The following is a 24,744-nucleotide window of genomic DNA, read 5'->3' on the forward strand; positions in this document are numbered from 1 at the left end:
AGTTGACTAACTTCTCTACCATGCTGGCACTGCGTTGTCATCGAGCCGTGCTGTTTGTCGTCAATGTGTCAGTTTTGATCAACTCAAAGTGGCCACTGAATTGATTATGCTGGTTCTGTACAGCAGAAGCCACCTTTCAAGGGCCAAGGACTGGATTGGCACCACTTGGCAGGGCAGGACTAAGAGATAGCAAATTCCAGCTTCTGTTGCAGGATTAAAGATATCCTTTGCTGATCATGAGACTTCAGAACAGGAGGCACGTCAACAAGCCCTTGGAATGACTCTGGTTTCAAATTAGAGGGGCTCAGTCCTTGTCCTCAGCGGGGCAAAGATCAGCAAGACAGCACAGCAAAGCAGAAAAACTGTTCTTCCAGTGCAGCAGTCAAGCAGAGTGGCAATGCTTTTAGCACAGTAATCTTTACTCCTAGCACAGATCTTATCTGGTCAAGTAGTGTACTGTATTGGTAGGATCAGAGGCACATTACTTGTGCCAAGTTGTACCTTGGAAGTAGATGTGACTTCAAAGCAGGCCCTAGAACTCAAAAGGTCCCCCTTTCATCCCAGCCCTGGCTCCAGTCTAACAGTAGGGGGTAATCAGCCCTTTGTGTGGAAAATTGGACACTGCCTATTTAGGTGTAAGTGCTAACTCCCCCTCTCTCTTCCTGCCCCGGGAGAGTTATCAATATGCAGATGATTTCTCTGTGACTCCTACTTTACCTGTGTTTGTCTAAAAGGAAAGCACAAGGTTTAGCTATCACCCACCCCAGACATGTATTGGAGAGAGGCTGCAAGGCACACAGAGCAGAGAAATGCCCACTTTCTAGAACTTTAAAGGGGATGGGCCTCTTTATTGTCAGCAAGACTAGGCCACTCTATATTGTAAAAACACTAATACTAGCACAACTTAACGTAAGCTGACTGATCACGACTCTTAATCAGTGTGATCACATCTCATTGCTTTTTTTTTCATAGCTGTGAATTAGAACACACAATTCAATCAATGAAAAAGTGTTTGTCAAACACTTAGAAGTAATACAGAGAACAAGACATACAACTTCAAATTCATTCCTTAACCAGTTATACAATAAAGTGCTGAACATAACTTGAACAGACTACAGTGTACATATAAAATAGCATTACTTAATTCAAAAACAAACATAACAGAGCAAACCCCGGTTCACAATTTTCTGAAAGCCAGAAGATCCCCAACACCTTGCAGAATTAGTTTAGTCTCACTAATGGTAGCGCAAACCAACAGGGGTTTTCCATCAAAGTGTCAGTACACAAAGGTTCCCTAAAAGCCAGTTCATGACTAATAACCAAAGGCCTCTCTGGTGGTTCCAAACTTGTTGATGCGTTTTGAACCCCAATTTATTTGGGGGTTCTTATCATGACATCGAAATGGGGATCACTGAAATAAAGAAGGAAAAAAACACTAGAAATGCTATGTAGTGTGAGTTTTGTACACTGCGTTGGATGATAAATCAAAAAAATGAATGGACGACCGTATTTGAAACAGAAAGCGAAAACACCTTGCACAATCGTCAACATATTTTATTAAGTTCATGCTAATAGATTCTCTGTCTAAGTGTCAAAGGCACGGCTGCGTGGAAAGAGGCCGGGTCATCTTTTACAAACACAAGTGAAGCAATGTTTCAAGCTGTACTGTTGAGGCCTGTCACTTCTTAATCGAGGGGTGTATCGCATAGGTGTGAGTCAGCACCTTGATCACATCAGTTCTAAGCACATTCAAACCGGCGCTTGAAGCGTACTATTTTATATCACAATGCCAGCGCGGTTAGCTGCGTTAGTGCATTTGAGGTGGAGGCATTTAAACCAAACCCAGTGCAAAACAAGTCTCAATTAACACATCCATCAGTCCAGTGATTTTGTTACTTTATCATCAAAATGGAGTTTGTGACACCAATCCGTCCTACTTCATGGCAATGCCAATTATAAACGGGGAGCTTCAAATCAACGGTCATTCGGGATTGTTAAAAGGGTACATCAAATTAAAGACTTCCTCCATTGGTCGACAGTCTTCCCATAGCTCTCTAAAACATTGCGGTCAAAAATCGATTTGTTGTACACTGGGAGTTGTGTTTTTTTTCTTATTTCATAGTCCATGTTAGTATTGATATCATTTTGTTGCATTGAAAATCATTTTGGTAAAAAAAACTGTGCAGCCTGTAGTAGCAGAACTATGAAGAATACCTCATTGGAAGTAAACATTAGATGCAAATAAGAGGAGGTAAATAATCAGTTCAAGGCAATAGGAACAGTACTTAAACCAGGACTCTAATATGTTTTAGTGGACTGGTTTTTCAAAGGTGGTCAGATTGAAGGACACAATCAGCACAAGATTACAGTTTCTGCAATACTTTAATTTCGTTCAAGCCATTTTTAACTGTGCCAAAGAAGCGCACATTTTACGATTCCTTAAATTGCGATTTTAGCATTTGGGATGATGCATCCCAAATGCAAAAATGCTGGTCGCAAAATACCGGTCATAAAGAGGCAGATTCTGCAAATCTTCCCGTTTGTGACAGGTTCTTATGTTGATGCATGTGGCCCCTGGAGTTGTTGTGAATGTATCTAGGACCCTAATTAGATATTCCCGATTTATGCCCTTATGTTGTTATAACAAATCATATCCTTATAAAGGCATAAGAATCATATCCATATTAAGTCATAGCCAATGCAGTCCTAATACGGCAAGGCTACTCCGATAGACTCCTAGAAAGTACAACGCGTTCTTAAACAAACCAAGCCTCCAGCAGCCCGGGAATTCCCCCGCTTCTGTTTTGATTTGTCCTAGAACTCCTGAGAGTCCTGAAAGAACTGCCAGTTCTTAGTGACGTCTTATGTCCAACCTTACGTCAAACTCTGCACCTTCCAGGTATAAATATACCAACATCTGCCTTAAGCAACACACGGTGGTTTGGAGCAGGTCGGCTATCTACTTGCCCGACGCCCTGCTGATGCGAGTGCCGAAGGAAGCCGACCCTCCCTGCCGACGCACTGAGAGAGACGCTGGTTTTTCTCTTGCCCAGAAATCCAGCTCCAGTGTTTCCCTGATACCCTCGCGGGTTTCTGGGAGATCGAGTCCTGAGAGAGAGATACAAGACCTCCTTCATTCCATACCTAAGGTACGGAGCTGATTGGACCCATAGAGAATTCTTGATTCAGATTCTTGACAAAAACTGTAACTCATCTACTCCTTCCCACGTACTAGGCTTAGATTAGGTACACTGGGGTAGGCGTATCTTAGAAACACCAGTTGAGTACGTTTAGTCATTATTTTATTATTGTATGTATTTTATCCATTTTAAAGTATCTTATGGCTTAGAAACCATATAAATGCTTTTACAGTATTATTTCATAATACTCCTTTTACTGTACGCACTTTACTTTATGACACGTATTGCAATTGTGGCAATTCATTTCTCTTGCATGAGAAAGAAGACTGCTCAATAAATAACCCTTTTATTGAAAACGCCCATCTCTCTATTTCTCCGCATCTCTGGTGAAACGAAGCATGCACGATTGACTGAGTAAAATAGCTATCTATTGTGTCTGCAAATCTAGAGATATATTCCTTATTGCAGGGGGAACAAGTTGTCATGTGATATGGGGTAGGTAAAAGGTTAATATGCGCCAAAACTTAGTAGGAAGAGATTCCTATGTATTAGTTTTTGGTTTAGTCAACGTTGAAGGATACAGTGTTCCAAAATATTGTGCACCTAATCTTTGTTTCCTTGAAACTTGATCTGCAAACTTTCAGTCAGTAAAATGTCAGAAAGTGACGACGAAAGGGAGCGAGCTAGACTAGCAACTCAACTTTTGGCGGAAGACACAAGTCTCCAACAAGATCAACCGGATGCAATACTCATCCCGGTAAATGTAAGGAAAACCTTAACTATAAAACTTATAGAAAACAGAGTATCATCAAGAGGTGGTACAGTCATATTTGTTGTTGAGGCAACTGAATATCGGCAGACAGAGGTATTCTATTCATGGATAACTTTTCCAGCAGCAAATGCAGTAACACATGAGTTCCACTACTACAAAGTAGGGGAACCTCCAGCGGAATACACCACTTTTGAGGAAGTTGAAATTCCACTAACTTACCAGAAGCTTGCGCTCTGGTTTAATGGCGCCCTAAAACATCAAAATCACATTACTAGGCTCGGTCCACTAGGTAGACCAGCAGGCACATGGCCGGTTCTAGCCAGCTATACACCACATCCTGACATCGAAGAAATGTCAGACAGAGAACTTTTAGTTCAACTAAAACAATTAATTAAAATACATAGACAATTGGTACAATATGTCATGCAGACTTTAACAGTCCAACCTGCTGTAAAAATTCCACAGCACACCCCTCACCAGGGGAACACAAATAAAATTACACAACAGACTATTCAATCAGTCATTGGTAAAATACCAGCAAAACGGGAACAAATTCCGTTCTGGTTAGCTCAAAAAATTACTCAGATAGAGGCAGTATTTCCTGATACTACCCCTCATGAAAAACACAGAATTCTGACAATCTTCCTGCCAATGGGGATTGCACAACATGTGGAGGACTGTGACACTTGGGGAACAGTCTTTGCTTCAATCTACACAAAAACACATGATGTTCCGTCTATGGCAGTTATACCAGATGTACTAAGACAGATTCAAAATGAATATGGTCCAGAACCTGCTTTAACTCTAGGTATGAAATTACTGAAAGATTTTAAGCAAGTCTCGGCTATACTACTAGCCAACATAAAAGGAGAAGCAGCATCCGTGGCAATCCGCCAAACACTAAAAGAAACAGATATAGCAGACCAACCTTTTGAACTTGCCAGAATAATTGAAAAATCCTATGAAGAATTAGGTACAGACAGTTTAGGTGGTAAACCACTAAAACCACAACTAACTGAAAATCCTGAAATATTTTTCATCAAAAATAATCTCAATTCTCAAAAGAAGAAGTGGGAGGGCACTAAGCAAACCACTCCCAGAGAAAAACAATTCCAGTCCAGAGGAAAGTCGCCCCAACAGAGAGATATATCTCCAGAAGGGGAGGGGGGGGGCAAGTCTCCACAACGGGAGCCCTCTGAAAAAAGATATAACCTTAGAAATAGGGAAAATTTGAGAAAACCTGACAGATATCACGATATTGATACACGTCCTTCTCGATCTTTTCAGACTTCCTCACAGAAATCGAAAAGAAGAGGACGGTCAGAACATAAAGAAGAGCGCATAAAATCCAAAGACAAAGAATCTGCTCATCAAAGTAAAAAATTGCAATTTCCCAAAAAGAAGGTAGCCAGTATTTACATAAAACATGCAGAGGATCCTGAGGACACAACTCAAGAATGGAGAGTGGGCCCAAACAATGCTAGACAGCGCAGCAGAAGTGACAATAGCTCGCAAGATCCTGATGAATCTTCTTGAGACAGTGTACACGAATGAATACATTCAAGTGGAAACTGCAGACACCAGAGTTAGTGTGTCCCATAAACTATATGAAATAACATTACGTCTAGAGGGGGATAAAGCTAGGAAAATAAAAGGTCTCTTCTGGGAAAATCTATCTAAAGGTTATGATATCCTTCTAGCAGAAAAGGACTGGCCACCAGAGTTTGTCAGGGAGTGCCCACATGGTGAAGAAATGATTATGCCTGCCTTCTCAAATCACATTCCAATTCATAAAAAATACACATATTAAAGAAAATGGGCAGGGGCCCAAGATCCTGCATTATATAAAAATCATGTAGGATGGGATGAGGATTCTGCTCACCATAAGATCCAGTTAAAAAATCAACCAACTGCACAAAGGCAGTATCCTGTTAAGCAAGAAGCTAAAAAACAAGTCAGAGAGATCTTAGATCAACTAGAATATCAGGGGGTGATTGAAACATGCACCTCACAAATGAAGAATCCTTTGTTTCCTGTCTCCAAGCCAGATGATTCATATTGTCTAGTTTTGGACTACAGACACCTAAACTCTTATTGTAAAACATTTGCAGTACAAAACTCACACAGTGCAGCACTAATTCATATTATCGTGCGCAAAAAATATAAAATGACATTAGATATTTCAAATGTTTTTTTCTGTCAAAACATTGCACCAGAAAGCAGGTATTTGACCGCTTTCTCCAGCATGGGGGCACAAAAGCACAGAGATTCAAGAACAGCCCAGGATTATTTTCAGCCAGGGTAACAGAGTTACTACAAATATATGATGATGAGGCATTATCCTATGTCGATGACATCGATCTTACAGACAATGACCTGGAGACCCACTTGAAAAGAGTGAACACCATCATACTTGGGTTCACATCTGAAGGGTACAAATTTAACTTTAAAAAGTCACGAATTGCCCATCAGTCTGTCCTATTTTTAGGATATGAATTATCAAGTGAAGGTAAAAGCCTAGCAGACAACTTCTTAGAGAAGTGTGCAGTACTCCAAGCTCCAGAAACGCTGAAAAACCTACAATCATTTCTAGTTTTCCTGAACTTCGGAAGAACTTACATTCTAAATTATGCAGAGAGGGTTAAACCGCTCTACGGATTAATAAAACCTGATTTTAAACCAATTAATTGGACTCAAAAACACACAGAAATATTACGATCATTACAAACAGATATGTTAACTAAAACAAAACTGAAAACACGCGCAAACGAACGCAACCTTATAATCCGAGTCATCCCAGGAAGATGCAGATTTACATACCTGACCTCTAATGAGGGAGAAACGGTACCAATAGCTTTCAAATCACACTTGTACACACAAGCTGAAATGAAATTCAGTTCCACTGAAAAAATTCTAACTGAGATTCAAACGGCTGTAGCAAAGGAAAAAACACTAGCTCATGGGAAAAGGATATCTGTTTTAACAGCAGTATCAGCCCTTGAAGCAGTAACAAGACCGAGCATTCCAAATGCTATAGCATTAGATCCAAAATGGATACAATGGGTTAATTCTCTTGATACAACTGAAGTGATACACGCATTTGATCCCAGAAAGAAAAAGCTAGAACATCTAGAATACGAACAAGAATGTCCTCTGTCGATCGAAATTCTACCTCTGGAACAGTACAGCAGTGTAATCTACACAAATAGATTTGCACAACACTACGTTGTGGATAAAAAGTTTACAATGCTGAATGCGCGATTGTTAAAGGTCGCTGGCGCTTAGACCGATGGTCACTAAAACTGAATCAATCAGAAACTGTACAGGTGAGCTAGCTGAACTATGAACTTTGAAGATGGCGCTTGAAAATGCAGATCACAAATTCCCCACACTAATAGTGTGCGACTCACATTACTGCGTCAAATCTTATAATAATTCCATGCAGACCTGGATTAAAAATGGTTACAATGATGAGACAGGTGGCACAATAAAATATAAATAACTATGGGAACAAGTAGTTCTTTTACAGAAAGAACTACAAAAGACTCATGTGATACATACGCATAGTCTTCAACGTAATGGCGTTCACGTTGCAGGGAATTCATTGGCTAACAGAGCCACAGCGGCAGCTGGTCAACCGGCTTCCTTAGCTACAAAAAAGCATTCTAAAAAACAAATAGATGAAGAAACGCTACTAGCAGTAAGAACCTCAATTGAAGGCAATTATGCAGCGTTACCTCTAAACTATCCACTCGTAAATACATACATAATTGATGCGAACTCCGTTCCGTTAGCTCAAATCCCTGGAGTGGGGGATAGAGTAATTCCAAACACGGACAGGAGAGTCTTCTTGGTTCCAGAAGCACACATGGGATTAGGTCTGAGAAACCAAGAGATCCTGAAATCTCTAAAAGAATTGCAATCAAAATACTGGGGGCTGGGAATGAGCGTGCAAGTTTATAACTTTGCAATGGATTGTCAAGACTGCAATAGAGATCGCAGTTATGAACCGGACCAGATATCTGACTCTAACACAGTAATACCAGCCCAGACACCTCTATTAGACAACATTAGACTGTCTACATGCATGCGTCCGACCAGACAAATGTGGTCCCAAAAATATTAAGACGAGATTCATTTGGATGTGGCCCCAGCGCTCGGCTGATGCCAGAACTGTTATTAAAGATTTGCGCACATACACAATTGGCATGCTACATTCTAACCAGGGTCCTGCGTTTAGCTCTGGAGCTTAAAAAGAGGCCATGGCCAGCATGGGCATTGCATTGCGGTACTCTACTCCATTCCATCCTGAGGGAAATGCGGTAGTGGAGAGAAAAAAACGTGACATAAAGCACTCTATAACAGCGAGGGTATTAGGTTCGGGTGATAGGTGGGTCAAACATCTAATAAGTGTAGTCTTAACAATCTGGCAAGAAATTCTCTGGGTGGAATCACTCCGTATGAACTTTTGTTTGGTACAAGAATGAATATCGAAGACCTCGATTGTCAGACTTCAGTGGTGAAACAAAAAGCTTTTGATATCAAAGATCGTTTAGATCGTTTAGCTGTTTTACAGGACCTAAATGAAACAAGAAGAAGTCTGAGTAGCACAAAGCTAAAGCCAACGGCCACTGAAGAGAAACCACTTGTCCCAGCAAGACCTGTCTGGATTCCAAAGATTGGGGATCTGGTCAGAGAAAAGATTGCGGTGAAGAAGGAATTTGGGCCTTCTTACAGAAAAGCAGTACCTGACTTAGCTATCACCGGAACAAGATCAGCCGTACTACCTCCCCTTGCTGGTAAAAAGGAGAACAGAGTTGTATCAATAGACCTGGTAAAACCACAACCATGTGGCCAATAATAAGTAGTAGGCCCAGTGGACTCCCAAGAAGTGGCAGAAGACCAAACCGTGCTACAATCCAATAGGTTCAAACTGAGAGATTAATCACATTTGATAAACCTGCAGTGAATAAAAAAATGGCTATGAAACAAAGCCATGGAACTTGTGCCTCTTGAAACCAAAATTGCAACTGTTCGTCAAGAAACACCTGTCTACAATGATGTAGCCTCGGACTATTCTAATATGAAAAAGGAAGAAGCAACTACAAAGATTAATAACAATCCTGATGCCTTCCAAACAATTGACAGAACTGCATCTGGCTACTTTATCAATTTTGATGACTTTTCCAATGATCAGAGTGAACATGGAGACAAGCCATCAAACAAAACTGTCAAAGACAAATTACAAAACTCTTTCATCAACTTGGAGAAACATACCTGATTTCACCCTGGATTGAACTGTGGATTGTGTTAGGTGTACTTTTCCTCCTGCTCTGGCTCCTCTTAGTTTTAAGCTTGGGATGAATGATTGATGGAAAATACAGTACAATGGACACAGCAAGTCAGAACATCAACTTGGTTCTAAAATCTCACAGATCCTCTCACGTTGAAAAAAGAACATCACAACGATTCCTATACCTGGTGGTGTAGCATGGGACAATACTGATTATGAAATCTATGGACTGGTTGAACTCTTGAAATATCCACATCAGTTCAAGATTTCCTTAAGTGACTTTGTAGCACCTAGTACTTTCTCTGATGAATGGGACTTTGAAAATATTAATAATATGATGTCAGATTTAGAAATGTCAGCAAACTTTACAAAACATGATTATTTACAAGGTTCAACAAATTATGAAGAAATGTATTGCTTTAATCATTTTGGGCATCATTATTTGCATAAATCTGCTAATCCTAGAAATGTTTTCAGTTATAATCAACGGGAACATTGTCCAACTCCGCCAAAAGGCAGTTCGATAACATTGTATGAGAAATTCCCATACTTCTCAGGGTTAAATATCACTAATCCAGAAACATTTTATTTTAAAATTAGGAATAAGACAGGAATGAAAAACATGTTGACAAACAGTAAACTGATTTATTCTGAAAAATTTTATGAAAAAATGTCTACATTTGGTTTTGAATTTTGGAAAAACAACATTGAGACAAAAACTGTCTGGGGTACAAAAGAATGGCAGGTACAAGGGTTAGAATCATTATTCAGAGCCTGCATGATCCCAGAACAAATAATGTTCCTGAATGATACCATTCAACAAACAACCTGTCTTGGCCTAGCCAAGATAAAAGATTTAAACAACCTGTCTATACCAAAGCCTATGCCTGATAGAAATAACACTACAGATGAGGGGTTAGACGTGTCCTATATTTTAAAACAAAACAGAACAAATCCTGATTGGAGAAAATGGTTGATCTGGCCCACAGACACTAATAACTGTCAAAATAGAATCCTAACCAATGTACAGGGGTTCAAACAGAATAGGCCAGACCCAAGATATTCCCAGAGACAACATCCAGGGATGGTTACAACATACAATGTAGGAAAACTATCCCTCAAATGGCTACAGAGATCCACACTACCCGAAATTAAGCAACACTTGACTTTACTTAAAGAAGGTGCTGACTTGCGAGATTTCTTACTGGGACCTCGCAAACAGCGTCAAAAACGTTTCACATACGCCGGTATATACGCAGCTTACAATGAAGCTTGGAAAATAACACAAATTGAAACTACAGAAAAAATACGAGAAATTGATTGTATTCATTTGGAAAATCACTTTCTGTAGTGGACAATGAGTTAACGACTCTGTCCTCCAGAATTTATTCACTGGACAGCATTGCATCATCTGCTATTGATATAATAGAACAAGATATGCTAATGTTACAACATGGCCAGTCCCAATTACGTTCTATTGTACAGTTAGGCTGGACGTTACAAAATTTGCGTTCAGGCAACGTGCCATGGCGTCTAATCAACACAACGTCATTATTTTCTATCTATAACCTTACTGATAAACAAATCTCTTTGGCACAAAGAGGGGCAGACTATATGGTGCTCAGCATTGAAAAACTCAAAAAATTGCCATTGACAATGTCAGAACGACTGGTCATTGAATGGATAATACATGGCACCATTACAATCCCGATAACAACTTTTCAGTTTCAATACTGCCAAAAGTATATACCAGCTGGCCTGTATGAGAGGTTGGGTAAAGGATACATCAAGTCAACCTAGAATTTGCCTTATACACATAGATGTTGGAGTGGGGGCAAAAAAGAGGTATTTCTTAGTGGTAACAACTGTACAAAAAATCACTAAGCGGTACACTTCTGTGTCAAGGAATTAACTTGCATGGAGCCTGCAAAGGTTCATCAAATAACCTTTCATGTCACCTGCACGGCACCACTGCTACACAGACAGAGCCTTTTTTCAAACAGCTTTCCAACAGCAGCTACGTTATAATAAGTGACCACAGCTGTTGTGGCATGGTGCCAGGAAAAGCCTATCTCGTGAGTGTTACTTCCATGGTCACTTGTTGTATGCAAGTATTGTATCCAACCAGCAAACCAGACATGGAGGCGGCAATATGGCCTTCTTTGAATATCTCTTCTATCCGAATTGATACTTTAAGCAGAATGAAGTCTATTCTTTTACAAACAACTGTGCCTTTAACCTCGTCTAGAGAAACGTATGATCTGCAAGTTGCAAGGACAGCAGCAGAGATACATGCATTATTATCCACAAATTGCCCCGTACATTTCGTAGAAATGTTAAGTCGAATCTTAAACATGTCTGATACCAGTGGCATAGCACATGTATTTAAGACACTTTTTTCGGGACTGCTAGCACCCTTTGAAGCAGTTCTTGGCATTTTCACGAATGTAGTAAATTCTGTGTTCGGCAGCCTGCCTCTCATCTTGGGACTCATAGCAGGAATCTTATTTTTGTTCCTTCTGCTCCGATATGGCAAGTCAAGTCACAGACAAAACTCAGGCTACAATGGAAGACACGATCCTAGCAATACAATACTGAGAGCGGATCACTAAAGTCCTCGGCTTGGCTCGGCTAAGAGATCTGAATACTACCTGGTTTCTTTCATTCAGACCAATCTGGCAAGATTGCATCCTACCTGTTCTACGATGCTTGCTTTGCGGAGAAGAATGCATGTTAGACGTCTGTCTCACACTCCCATCAGCAGTACCCATAGATGTCGATACTTTGCGTGGTTCAGTAACGGCTCATGCAACGTGTTGTCCCTAGCGGCTACCAATTCTGATGACGGCATTCGTTGAGACCTCACCATTACGATTAGGTGGCGGTGAGGTACGAGATGAAAGCGGCACACAGGTACAACCTTCCGTGACCATTGCTAATCTAAACACCGATGATGGCAATGCATCGCACATATGCACTATTTCCACTTTTTGGGATTTGGTCCAGCTTTCACCTACTGTTGTAGACAAATTCTTTGCCGGCCTATCTGAGGTAATGTTCTCTCCTAACAACGAGAATCATTTTTGAAATAGAGAGCACATAGCGTTCCCTGAACTTTGAATTCGGCCTTCAGTTTTGATAAACAGAACTTCTAAAAAACTTTGGAACAATTTTTCTTCCCGAAAGCGAAATTGTTTTTTCTCTAGTTTCCAAAATATTTACCTTTTTTTGGCACATGATACTCTGCTTAAAGTAGAACTATTCTTAGAGAACAAGATTTCTATTTTTAAAATACCTAGAGACAATATTTTGATCTAGCCTCTGGCACATGTACAATCTAGTATAAATATGTGATGAAATGGTCTCGACCTTCTCTTCTGTATTAAGAGCCATTTCATAAATGACTGACTAGCTAGTGTGTCAGAGTCATTATTTTGCTCCCGAATGTAGCGATGATCCCCAATGATTATACAACCCAGAACACAAGACTACGCAGTCAGAGTCCCGACCTCTCAGAGTCACAGAATCATGCTTGCAAATTGCAAACCCTTTCGCTCACTCACTCATGACCAAAAACCACAGAGTCTATGTAAGTTTTAAAGCGTTATTAAAAGTAAAACAACAAGCTCTGTGTGTACTCTCTATATTAATTTTCAATTGTACAATATATAAAAACATTTATTGAAATCAACTTCATAGAAGAGAAACAGTGAACTCATGAAAACTGAACAGTGGCTGATTTACACATTAATTGTGGGAGACCCCTCACCTAGTTGGAACTTAAAGTACTGGTGGTGATGATGATGAGTAACATATTGCTCTTGTTCGTAGAAGGGAATCCTCTGTCTGTTATGAGAAAAATGGTGCGCGTTAAAAAGCAAGCATTCATCAGTTGTGCCAAAAAGTGTAGCATGTTATGGCTAAGCATAAATAAAAACACCCTCCCCTTCCGAAAGGGGAATTTTTAGTTTAGACTAGAGAGTCACAAATAATGAAATTTGTTTACGTAGTAAAAAAAATGTCATTCCTAAACAAAATAGGGAGTGGTGTATATGGCATCTAAAAATATGAAATGTTTTTTCTAGGCGGATCACCATCGGCACAGACAACCACCAGTGCCGGGGCGAGCGCAGAAATGGTCACTCTAGGGGTGGATGCGGTACCACAAGTGCCTGCAGGAACTGCTGTGGGGGATGCCTCTGTAGTGGTGGGCATTGGTAAACTATTATATTCCTTACTTATTGAGATTGCAGAGTAGGTTTGCGGCAGGGGAGTATGTTGTACAGTACAAGTACACTTTACTGTTAAGAAGACTTATAAATTTAGAACTAAGTTTTTTTCAACCATGTAGAAGACAGTCACCCTTGACTTCGCATTAGCAATAGCGTTAGTGGCGGGAGTTAACGAGTAACTAATGGCCTCCTTTAAATTTGACTTCAACTCAACTGTAAAAGTTTTATCGAGAAGCCAAATCAGATCAGAGATGAACTTGATGGATGGAATGAACGAAAAGGGAAAAAAGGGTGTAAGGAAGGAGGAAGGATGAGCAAATTAAATTAATGACTGGCAAAGAATGATACGTGTTTTTGAATGCAGGCAGAGGTGGCTGGTAGGAATCTGATGCATGGCCGGTTGAAGCAAGGATGGGTGGAAGGAGAAAGAAAAGAGGACTGCCTGGGTGGGTGAAACAGAAACTGTATGTGTGCGCAATATATCCTGTGGGTCAAATTCAAATGCAAGTCAAGCACGGATGCATGGGTGGTGGTTTAAAAAATAAAATAAAAAGGGTGTTTGTCTGTGAGAAAAAGTAAAGTTTGTCCAGTTGAGACATCAAGAAGAATGATTGACATTTACTTTGAATGGATGGATGCCTGGATGGTATCTTCCTCATAGATAGCATAGGTTTATTTACAGTAGACAGAGTAGACTGTCACTGCATGAAGAGTGTTAGTTTGAAGAGTATGTAACACCGCACGTCCGTGACAGAGTAGCAAAGCCGAGGAAATTAGTAGTTGTAATTTTTCAGAATACTCCCTTGACTAACAGTAGTTTGAAAGCACAGCATATATTGTGTATCTATATTGTATAGTTCACATTATCAAGTCAAGTCACACATGCCTTCCTCCGGCGATTACGGGGACCACTCACTACCTATGTTAATAATTTTTTTTAACTCTGTCATTCATGTTTGGCCTATCGGTGTTCACTCAATCAATAAAAACAAAGCACCAAAAGTCATCCCTTAAATAAGCAAATATCATGTGAAGGGATAGATGATCATAATATCTTCTTCATTTTCCTTTTGTAGTGGTCAGGGGCAGGGCAGGGTGAAAGTTAAATTAATTGAGCAGTAGCCCTTGTTGTAACAATGTATGGCCAGTGCCACCCGTAATAGAAAAGTAAAAGCTTCCCCACCTGCATTTACTGGTAACAGTAACGCGAGTCTGCGTCATTATGGCTTGTGTCTGTTTTTCTTGGGTGCAAGCTGACTGTGCAGGCATTATGCCGGCTTCCACATGTTCACGTATTAATTTTGCTAAACAAGAGAGAAGAAGAAGACTGGTGTACTGTCTGAGTCTAATGTAGTGAGTCCATAGTGCTAGTAGAATTCCTGAAACTCCCACTAATATTAGAGCAGAGGCCGACGAAATGGGAGGTTAGATAGATACATGCCACAAATGTTATGTACTGTGCTTGCAAGTTGCTAGTGCTACTGCTACTGTGACACAACTTTCTGTTGAATTATTTTGTGTTAATCTTAAAGAGTATTGGTTACAGTATTTTTTTTTCTTCATATAGATACTCCTTCTAAACCATTGAGGAAGGAGTTGGCTGTCCCGTCCAGGCGCCGGAAGCTGGAGGCAATTGTCTCTGAATATCGGTGGCTGGTGGCTCAGGAGGAGGAGTCTCAGTCAACAACAACAGCTGCATCCTCCTCCACTGCCCCTGGGTCATCCAGCCAGTACAATACTCCAGTGTTACATTGCTGTGGTCCGGCAGCTGCCCGCCACCGCCGAGCAGCACAACCAACAGCTGTCCCCCACAGTACCTGCAAGGCACGTGTGCACCGCCTAACCATGCGAGTGGCCTACCTTGAGCAGGAGGTGGAGAGGCAGTAAGTCCTGCTCAAGGCCCTCCGGAGAGAGCTGCGGAACCACATGGCCACAGGACACCGCCGGCCAAAGTAGAGACTGTCCCTGCCCTTTTTTTAAAGACTTTTTGGGGGGTGGGAATTGGGAGTTGGGGTTTTTGAACTTTTGGGGACATTTATGTCATGGAAATTGGTTGGGGTTAGGGACGGGGGTGGGTCGGGTCTTGTGGGATAGTTTATTTTTGCTAGGGTCTAAATAATTATTTATTTTCCACTTAAACATAGCATACGCGTTTTTACTGTTTTGTGGGAGAGGCAGGTGGGTTAAATGTACATTTGTTTTCCTGAAACTTAACTGACTTTGTTGATTCATATCGTCTAAGTAATCGCCCAAATTTGTACAAAAGTGCCACTTACAGAGTTAGTGAATTCAATTGTCCTACTACTTTACAATTACTACCGTCAGTCTCTCCTCTTCTCCTTCTGCATTATTCTTCCTCCCCCAAAATGCTTATCTTACTTGTGATTCGTGTTTGAGAAAAGGGCTAGGCACAGGGTTGACTGCATGGCAAATGGCGATTAAGGTTGGCTATGGAATCCTGGACGGATGAACTGGCATCATTGTGGTGGTAGTAGTAGTGGTACACACTGGCAGTAGAAGCATATGAAAAAAAAGGAAATGAGACATTGAATGGCCTGAGAGGTGCATTAGAGCAGTATGATAGTACAGTACACAAGAACAGTGTCATCAATTGTAGCCTAAGCAATGCTAAAGTATTCAATAAAAAGTTAACTACTAGTTGATTGGATTATGGCTACTACAAGAACTAGTACTGAAGGACACAGCGGGGTAGGTTTAGTCACGTGTAGGAGGATGTTGTTGATGATGAATCCACTCGATGGCAGACATGAAATTCTGAATTGACTTTCAAATAATCATGGGTGTGTGTCAAGCAGAATAAGAATATATCCTCGGATTCCTTGACCTGCCTTGAAATTGATTTTCTGTTGCTTTTGACCTTATCCTCCCCAGCAAGTGTGTGGAATTATTGGTGTCATTTAGTCATACCTCAATGAAAACCACACAGCCCGGGGGCAGAGGGTTAGGGTTTGAAAAATGGATGGGAATGGGGGTTATTGGGAAAGTTTTTTGGAGAGAGAAAAAAAACTAGTACGCATGGACAAACAACTAAGCATGGGCAAATTTTGCGAATTTGCAACTTGCGAATTTGCGGATTTGCAAATTCGCGATTCGCGCGAATTTGCGGATTTTTTATTTTCTTTGCCCCACTCGTGTTTGTGCCCTTTTGCCCTCTGCCCCACTCGTTTTTGTGCTCTTCTGCCCTCTGCTCACCTCGTTTTTGTGGTCTTCTGCCCTCTGCCCCACTCGTTTTTTGTGCTCTTCTGCCCTCTGCCCAACTCGTTTTTGTGGTCTTCTGCCCTCTGCCCCACTCGTTTCTGCCCTCTGTCCCACTCATTTTTGTGCTCTTCTGCCCTCTGCCCCACTCGTTTTTGTCCCCTTCTGCCCCCTGCTCCACTCGTTTCTGTTCCATTCTGCCCTCTGCCCGACTCGTTTTTTGTCCCCTTCTGCATTCTGTTCCACTTTGTGCCCTTCTGCCCTCAGCTCCACTTAGAATGGCGCCGGCAAGCTGCCAGCGCCATTCTAAAATAGCTACAAAGTCAGCTTCAGCAGGAAGCACTAATACATAATGTAAAGCAGGTGCTCGAGTTGAAGGTCAAATTAAGTTACACAATCATTAATCACCCCAAGTTTGGGGTGATTAATGATTGTGTAACTTAATTTGAGCTTCAACTCGAGCACCTGCTTTACTTTATCTATTAGTGCTTCCTGTTGAAGCTGACTTTTGTAACTATTTTAGAATGGCTCTGGCAGCATGCTGGTAGCTTGCGGGCGCCATTCTAAAATAGTTACAAAAGTCAGCTTCAACTTTTGACCCAATTCGTTCCGTTCACGGATTTTGCGCGAAATTCACGAATCTCGGGGATTGCGAATTTGCCGAAAATCCGCAAAATCCGCGAGCTGAAAGGATTTTCCGTCCATGCTTGCAAACAACTAATGAAGAAAAACAAATCTTTGGATACGAAGATATCCATAAATCATTTAAGGGTCATAAAGGAAGTGCATGCATAAATTTGTTTGCTAAATGGATGGTTAGGTTACTAAAAAGTAGTACTTACTACAACTTACTAACTAGTACTAAACAATTAGACAGTACAGGGCTGTAGTAATTACGCAATTTCACTTGCCTATCTGCCCTCAGAGAGAATAAACACTTAGTAGTATATTACATTAGTTTTAAATATAGCAAAGAAACTTATCAAATGGCTGTAGAGATGAATTTGAAGCAGAGAGCAAACGCACAGAGTCGCACTCATAGAAGTTCACAACCATAACATAATTTAAACGATAAGGACAAGTGAAATGGATACTGTAACTGTATGTTGTAGTTGTCCTGGTCAAATTGGGAAGTTGCATGCATCCAGCCATTCCTCTTATTAGCGGTACTCCTCCATTACATCGGGCGCTCAGTCGATCAATCTTGGTGACCACACTATCCACACTAACTGCCTGACAGATGCAGAATTGGGGATTGCTATGGTAAGCCTGAGTTAATGTTCTTCCCATCGCACAGTGCCGGCCTGTAATTGTCGATGGAAAAACAGAAAGGGATATTAAAACACCTTTGAGGAAAATTATAAAGTACGGTGTGTAGTGCAAAAATAACACTTTCACTTTCAGAGGTGACAGTATTACATACATACATCATTTCTAAAGTGCCTACTCTGAGTCTCTGTTTCCAGGATAATAATTAGCACACAGCAGGCCAGGGCCATGCAGACGGGCAAGGCAGGCACCAATGAGTAAACCAACCTCCATGTAGCATACCACTTTGACACAGACAGACAAAGCAAATCTAATTTTATACAGCAAGCCACATAGCCGCAATTTTACATGAACCGCTGTCTGGACTCTGGCATAACACTGCACTGGCTCGACCACTCCATACCACGAGTAGACAGACATGTAGTTCTGCTGTGGTTGTTGTTGACTTGTTTACCTGTTTGCCACTCATGAAATGGCCATAGTTCTTCCGTAAATCGACGATGATGATCCATCCATCCCACTGAGTGACTGTAAAGATATTATGTTACTTCGGTCTTCATGACTCATCATCATCATGGTGTTAGCAAACTCAATGTTGTTCATGCAGTCACAGTCTACACACAGTGAGTCCAAGGACATTTTCCATATTATAAAATGCAACGTAGTAGCCCCTGCAGTAGAAGTACAATTTGTATTAAACAAGGTAAACAGAGTAGACTTGAGTTACATTTAGTGTGTAAAAGATTAAATAATAATGGAACACATAGGATTCATTTCATGCACAACAAACAAACAGCAATTGCTTTCATCAGAGCCAGACAGCAAGCGTTGTCCACTGCATGCCATCTCATCATTCATTACCTGTTCTACTTTTTGTCAGCATCTTATTCTTAAGTGAAGGGCCACAGGGCAGCCTCTTGTGTCAATTTCAGAAGTAACAGTCAGCATAGTCAGTCATTCCAGTCCCAGTTCTTTTGAGGGGACTCATCTACGAAGCCACAGTTTCTTGATTCTGTGTAATCTGCTTGAGGGAAATGGATAGGGGGAGTCTGGAGGAGGAGGATAGAGGAGCATGACTGAGTTGTGAACTTGTGAACTTCAGGAATGCAGACAGCGGCACCTTCAATATGGAAATAAGACGAAGCCAGGGCTGCTGATGGATTTGTTGTGATTAAAGTTTTGTTGTGCTAAAAGTTGCAAAACAAAGAAAGACACACAGAAATAAAAGTGAATAAGGACGGAAAAAAAAAGTAAGTATTTCAAGCCTAGGTGTCAGGGAAGTAAAGCTCGTCCTCAAACTATGTGAATAGAACCGGAAGTAGGTCACTTAACAGAGAAGAACTTCCGTCACCTAAGTCGGTGGCCTCTTCTTCCTGCGTGGATTCACGTATTTTATAATCTGGTGGTATGACGTGCTGATTCATCTTGATCATTGTTAAACTCTCCACATTTTTGGGCGAGAGGCGGGTCCTTTTTGAAGTTACATTGACACCAGCAGCACTGAAAACACGTTCAGAAGACACACTTGGGCAAGTCAAATAATGTATAGCCATTGAGGCCTTTTCCCATACCAATACACCAATGGGTTCTGATCAAAGAAGACCTCTGTCTTCCACTCAAGGTCCTCCAGAGGTACTCCACTTTGCGTACCATCTGTTGCCTTTGCATCAACACTGGAACAAGCAAACCCTTGATGAGTTATCCAATCCACTTCCGACAATATTATGGCTGGGCCTGGTGCAGGTAATGATACGGTTGCTAGTGTTGGTAATGGCTGTGAGGGAAAGTGACTGCCTTCGGCCACAGAAGGGGACCTTGACGCAGGATGGCCTGCTGCTTCAGTAGTACATGTGGTGGTTCCTTCAATTTCCTGCCGCTCTTTTCCGAACCGAGTGGCTGACAGAGCTAGCCAATGTTTGTACTTGGAAACATCTGCTTCAGAAAAAGGAATGAATGTATTGCTGGCCAGTGTCTTTTTGTACTGTGGATCCAGAACAGTGGCACAATGTAATGTTGTTCTGAATGTATTGCTTTAAGCCTTGCATTGTCAACTAAGTGGCTTAATAAGCTATCCGCCAACTGATAAGCGTCTTGTTTTTCAGCATCAACTCAGAACATTGAAGACACCACCTTCAGTTGGTGCTCTAGTGTGCGCAACAATGGGATAGCTTTGCCCAAAGTACAGTCCTCCCTGCTGACTTCACGCGTGAAGACCTCAAAAGGACGAAGCATGTCTGTCAGGCTTTTAACTAGGTCCCATTCCTCCACCTCTAGCCTCATGTCTTTCATAGAAGCACCCTGTGCGTGAAAGACATACTCATTGATTACCAAGTACTGCTCAAACAGTACAAGGTTGAGTTCCAACGTGTTGCCACCTCCTGGATGAGTCCTCTTACTGGCACTCTACTGTCACGTTGAATGATCCTCAGCTGCTTCCGGGCCTTAAAAGAATGGCTGAAATGTATGCAGATTCTTCAGCAGGTGGTCAGTAACTTGCTGACTGTGTTTTCTTTTTCAAGAAATCTTGAACAATAATGTTAATACAGTGCACCAAACACGGCACTCTGAAATAGCCACCATCAGCCATGGCCTTAACTATATTACATAACCAATCATGCGCCTTCTTCACTGCAGCCATTCAAAGACCTTACTGTTAAACTCCTCCTAAATGTTTACTGCAGTATGAGATTTCTTCATGGCAAATATGGCTACTGTTGCATGTTTCCGAGTAGCTTGAAATATTGTGACACTGTCAACACCTGCAGCTATCTTCTCTTTAACCCCCGCAAAAGAGACCCAGTGTGCAGTGATGCACATGTAATCAGCGGCTTGGCAACTGGTCCACATGTCTGTTGTCAGGTGGCTAGTATGAACAGCACTCTTCTGCAAAGCTGCCCCAATCACGTCCAACACATCTTGATGTAGTGCTGGAACCACAACCCTGGCAAAATAGGACCAGCTAGGAACCTTCCATTTAGCGCAGACTGTTGCCACAAATTCTAGAAAACCCACCCCTTCCACAAAAGAAAAAGGGAGAAGGTCCAGCGCTAACATTTTAGCCAGCATTGCATTATACAGACGTGCCGTTGGGTGGTTGCATTCCAATGGCGACTCCGACCAATACATGCTTTTAATGGTGGGCTGGGCCATTTTCATATGTGATGACGATCCAGACTTCTTCAACCCAGTTAGGCTCATTGATGTACTTTTTCGCATTGGTGTCTCTACCAGACTCTTACTGTGCCTCCTAGATGTTGCTGGGGTTGAGGGTGTGGGCGCTACCACTGCAGTGCTGCTGCCAGGGGTACTGTGTGTACAAGAAAAAATGTCTGTCGCTTCTCCACCTTCCCCTACACGATCAGCTCCTCGTCATCAGATGCAATATCAATGGCTACATTTGGATTTGTACATTTGGCTTTCTGGATGTTACTTAGGTGCGCCTCCCACTGGATAATGTGGTGTTTTGGGAGATGACCTCTCTGGCCTCCGGTACCATAGTTGGTACCAAGCTTACCCCGACTAACTACTTGTTTACAAATCAAACAAATAACTTGGTTTTCTGCCTTTTTGCTAATACTAAAGAAGTCCCAAACTGGGTAGTTGAGATTTCTGGTGGTGGTGTGTTGAAAGTGAGCCCATAATTCTATCGATGCCCAGGCTGCTGGCGCAAACCGCCTCTTAGTGCCCATTCTGAATAGTTACCAAAATAAAGAGACGGGCGCTGGAAGCAGGAATCGAGAACAGAGTTTATTTCTCATGAGGAGAGCCAGTCATTTCGGACACGAAACACAGTGTCTTTCGGGAGGTGCTCTAACAAGTGAGCTTGAGACTCTTGCTTTTATACATTGCAGAACATTTGATGATACAATCAGGTCAGTATGTCGCAAAAGGAAAACATTCCTATAATCCTCGCGATGATCCTACTCCACATACGTTCACAATGGGGACCCTTGACCTGCTGATAAGAGGGTAGGGCGATCGTGCAGCTGAGTGTGTCGTAGGATGTGTGCGCCTGATCATGGCCCAGGGGGTGGGGTGGCTAGGCATACAATAAGGGCAGTAAATGGTATCTCCTGGCTTAGGCGATGGCCTCGGACATGTGTGGTCAGCCGAACTCGGGGGAAGGGGTCATCAAAGGAATGGTATTCATGCCTACGTGGACAATCGAGCGCGGAGGGAGGGCTCGTCAATAGAGGGGCATTTCATGGAAGGGAAGGGGGTGCTGGTCAGGCGCGGCCGACACTCTCAAGGACAGGGCTTTGTGGAAGAAGAGGGTTTATGACTTGCTCATATGAGGAGAAGGAGGGGGGGGGTCAGGGTGCATGCAGGGCCAGAGTCGCGCAGAGAGAGAGAGAGAGAGATCTTATGACCTGTACATGAGAGAACAGGGGCAGTCAGATAAAACTGGGGGGGCTATGTCAGCTGAGGCGAAGGATGCTTCTTCGAGAGGGAAATGAGGAAGGCCTGGGTCGAGCAGGAGGGTTACCTTTTCACATCAGGATCGTGCAAAGGGAAAGGGTTTCGTGGTCTATACATGAGAGAGAGAGTGCAAGATACGCGCAGGAGGGAAGCTGGGGATTCCAGTGGGTAGGAAGGCCATGGTGCCTGGAATGGCTGTCATGTACACATGGGTACAGGCCTTTGCGGGCGGAGGGATGCAGTCAATGCTTTACAATATTCATGGTGCGTGCAGGGAGGGGAGGGGGAAAAGGGAAATGAACGTTGCTTATGTACATCAATACTTCTTATTTTCTACAGTCGCCCCTTTTTACATAGCAAAGTTCATTTTTGCAGTTGATGAAGGTACATATAAACAGGTGCGATCGAAGAATTTGCATTTGTCAATACTAACATATGGCATATAATCATGGACAGTTGATGTGTTTGGCAGAACGCAGCACATAGGGGATGGCATTTGTCGAGTTCCTATCATTTCAAATCACTACATAGCATAAATGTTTCTGACTTAAAAAGGTGACCAATGAACATTTTTGACCAGATAGTTGAGAGCGGAATTCAGTTCAATACACAAGATCTCTTCGTCACAGTGTCTTTCATCAGCGAGCCATCACTGGTAGGCTCTAATCCGGGTACTTTCGTTGGCACTGTTGAGTACCGGCGGTGGAGCTATAGGTCCAGCTCGGTTCGATCCTTACGCGTTGCAGGGTGCGGTCAGTCCTCTGCTGTTAGACCACAGTCCTGTTCCCTAAACAGTCCGTTGGCGGCGCCTTATGCTCGGCACCTATAGTTCTGTGGCAACACCCTCTTCCCATATAATTGCAGCTTTTTCCTTTGGTAGAAAGTCATGTGGGAAGGTGGGTGGATGTGGTTCAAATAGTCAATAGGAGAAAGAGCGAGCGGAGTTGGGTCAGAGTTCCTGGGACACACAAAAGGGACCAAGGGAGCAAAGGATAACAAGCAGGCAGGCCCATCAATCGGGCCCAAAGAAGGCAGACGGAGACTCCAGGCACACGTGGGTTAGCAGTCGGAGGGCTTCGAGGCGGCCCGTCATTTTTCATTTTCCACGTTGAAATTGCGGTCTCGTCCCGTGCCTTGTCGCTCTGCAGCTCCACTTCTGGTCGATGTCATACGTGTCCCAAGGTCTGCAGTCAGGCTGGACGTCACATCTGACCCATCTCCTCCGGTGATCGTGAATCTTTGAATGGGTACAAGACAATGTTTTAGAGAAATGGCAGAAAAAGACATCTACGCATATGAATTCCTCCCTCAATCCTCCGCATTTGAGTTCTTATGCTCATCGGTCACAGTCAGAGGTCTATTACCAAGTAGTGCATGTATCGGCATCCCTACTGAGTTTATGGCAGGTTTATTCATCGTCCTATTTATAACTCACATGAGGATAAATGACATTCCCATCAACTGTGCGTCACATCATATTCAATATTACAGAGCATTTCCTTTCAGGAACAATCATATTTTCAGACAGGGCGGGGGTGCTATCATCGAGAGTCGGGCAAAACAGGATTTCCTCAAGGGTCAACAGCTACCCATGGTCATTACGTTTATACCCGGGACAGCAGAAGTAGTTTTATCAAAAATGGGGCAGGGATGCTTCGGGCGCTTGCGCTTGGGTGCAAAGGGGGTGGGACAGTCTGGGTATTGGGTGTCAGCCTAGACGTTGGCGCTCGTTTCTGAAGAACAGACATAGGATGCCATTGACATACAGTTCCCCTATAAATGGCCAGATTTGGGGGACTTTAGTCGTCTTACCTGTCCTTTCTATCTCGGCCAATTCAAGTTCATTCATTTTACAGAAAGGAGAGGCAGTAACATGGCGAGAGATGTTCGTTTTAGTTTCGGTCAATTTCGCTGAACACCTTTGCGTTCAAATATGTATCAAATCAGACTGGTGCCGGTGGGGCACAATTTTACCAAAAGAGGGAGAAACAAATAGGGAGACTCTCATAGAGAGCGAGAGTCGTCCGCAATCTAAACGAGCCATTTGGTACACGTATGACATGTAAGGAGAGACAGAGAGAGATAGAAAAAAAGGAGCGGAGAGAGAGAGAGATAGGGAGAGAGAGAGAGAGACGTGTACGAAAATAGGTCATTTAGTGCGCTCACAACACAGAACGGCAAAGGTCAGGTGACCTATGGATACAGACAGAGGGGAGACATAAATTCGTACGTTACATACACACAAACTCAGACAGGGAAGACAGCACATATATTACGAAGGTACGAGACATTCACGACAAGACAGGAAACAAGTGTTAGTCCACAAGATCTGTTTTTATATTTTCTACATATCGTTACTATCCTATTTATCTACGTGCTTAGCTCTTTCTGCCCTTCCCCCCT

The sequence above is a fragment of the Lissotriton vulgaris genome, chromosome 1_1 (genome assembly GCF_964263255.1).
Source record: "Lissotriton vulgaris chromosome 1_1, aLisVul1.2, whole genome shotgun sequence".
Lineage (NCBI taxonomy): Eukaryota > Metazoa > Chordata > Amphibia > Caudata > Salamandridae > Lissotriton > Lissotriton vulgaris.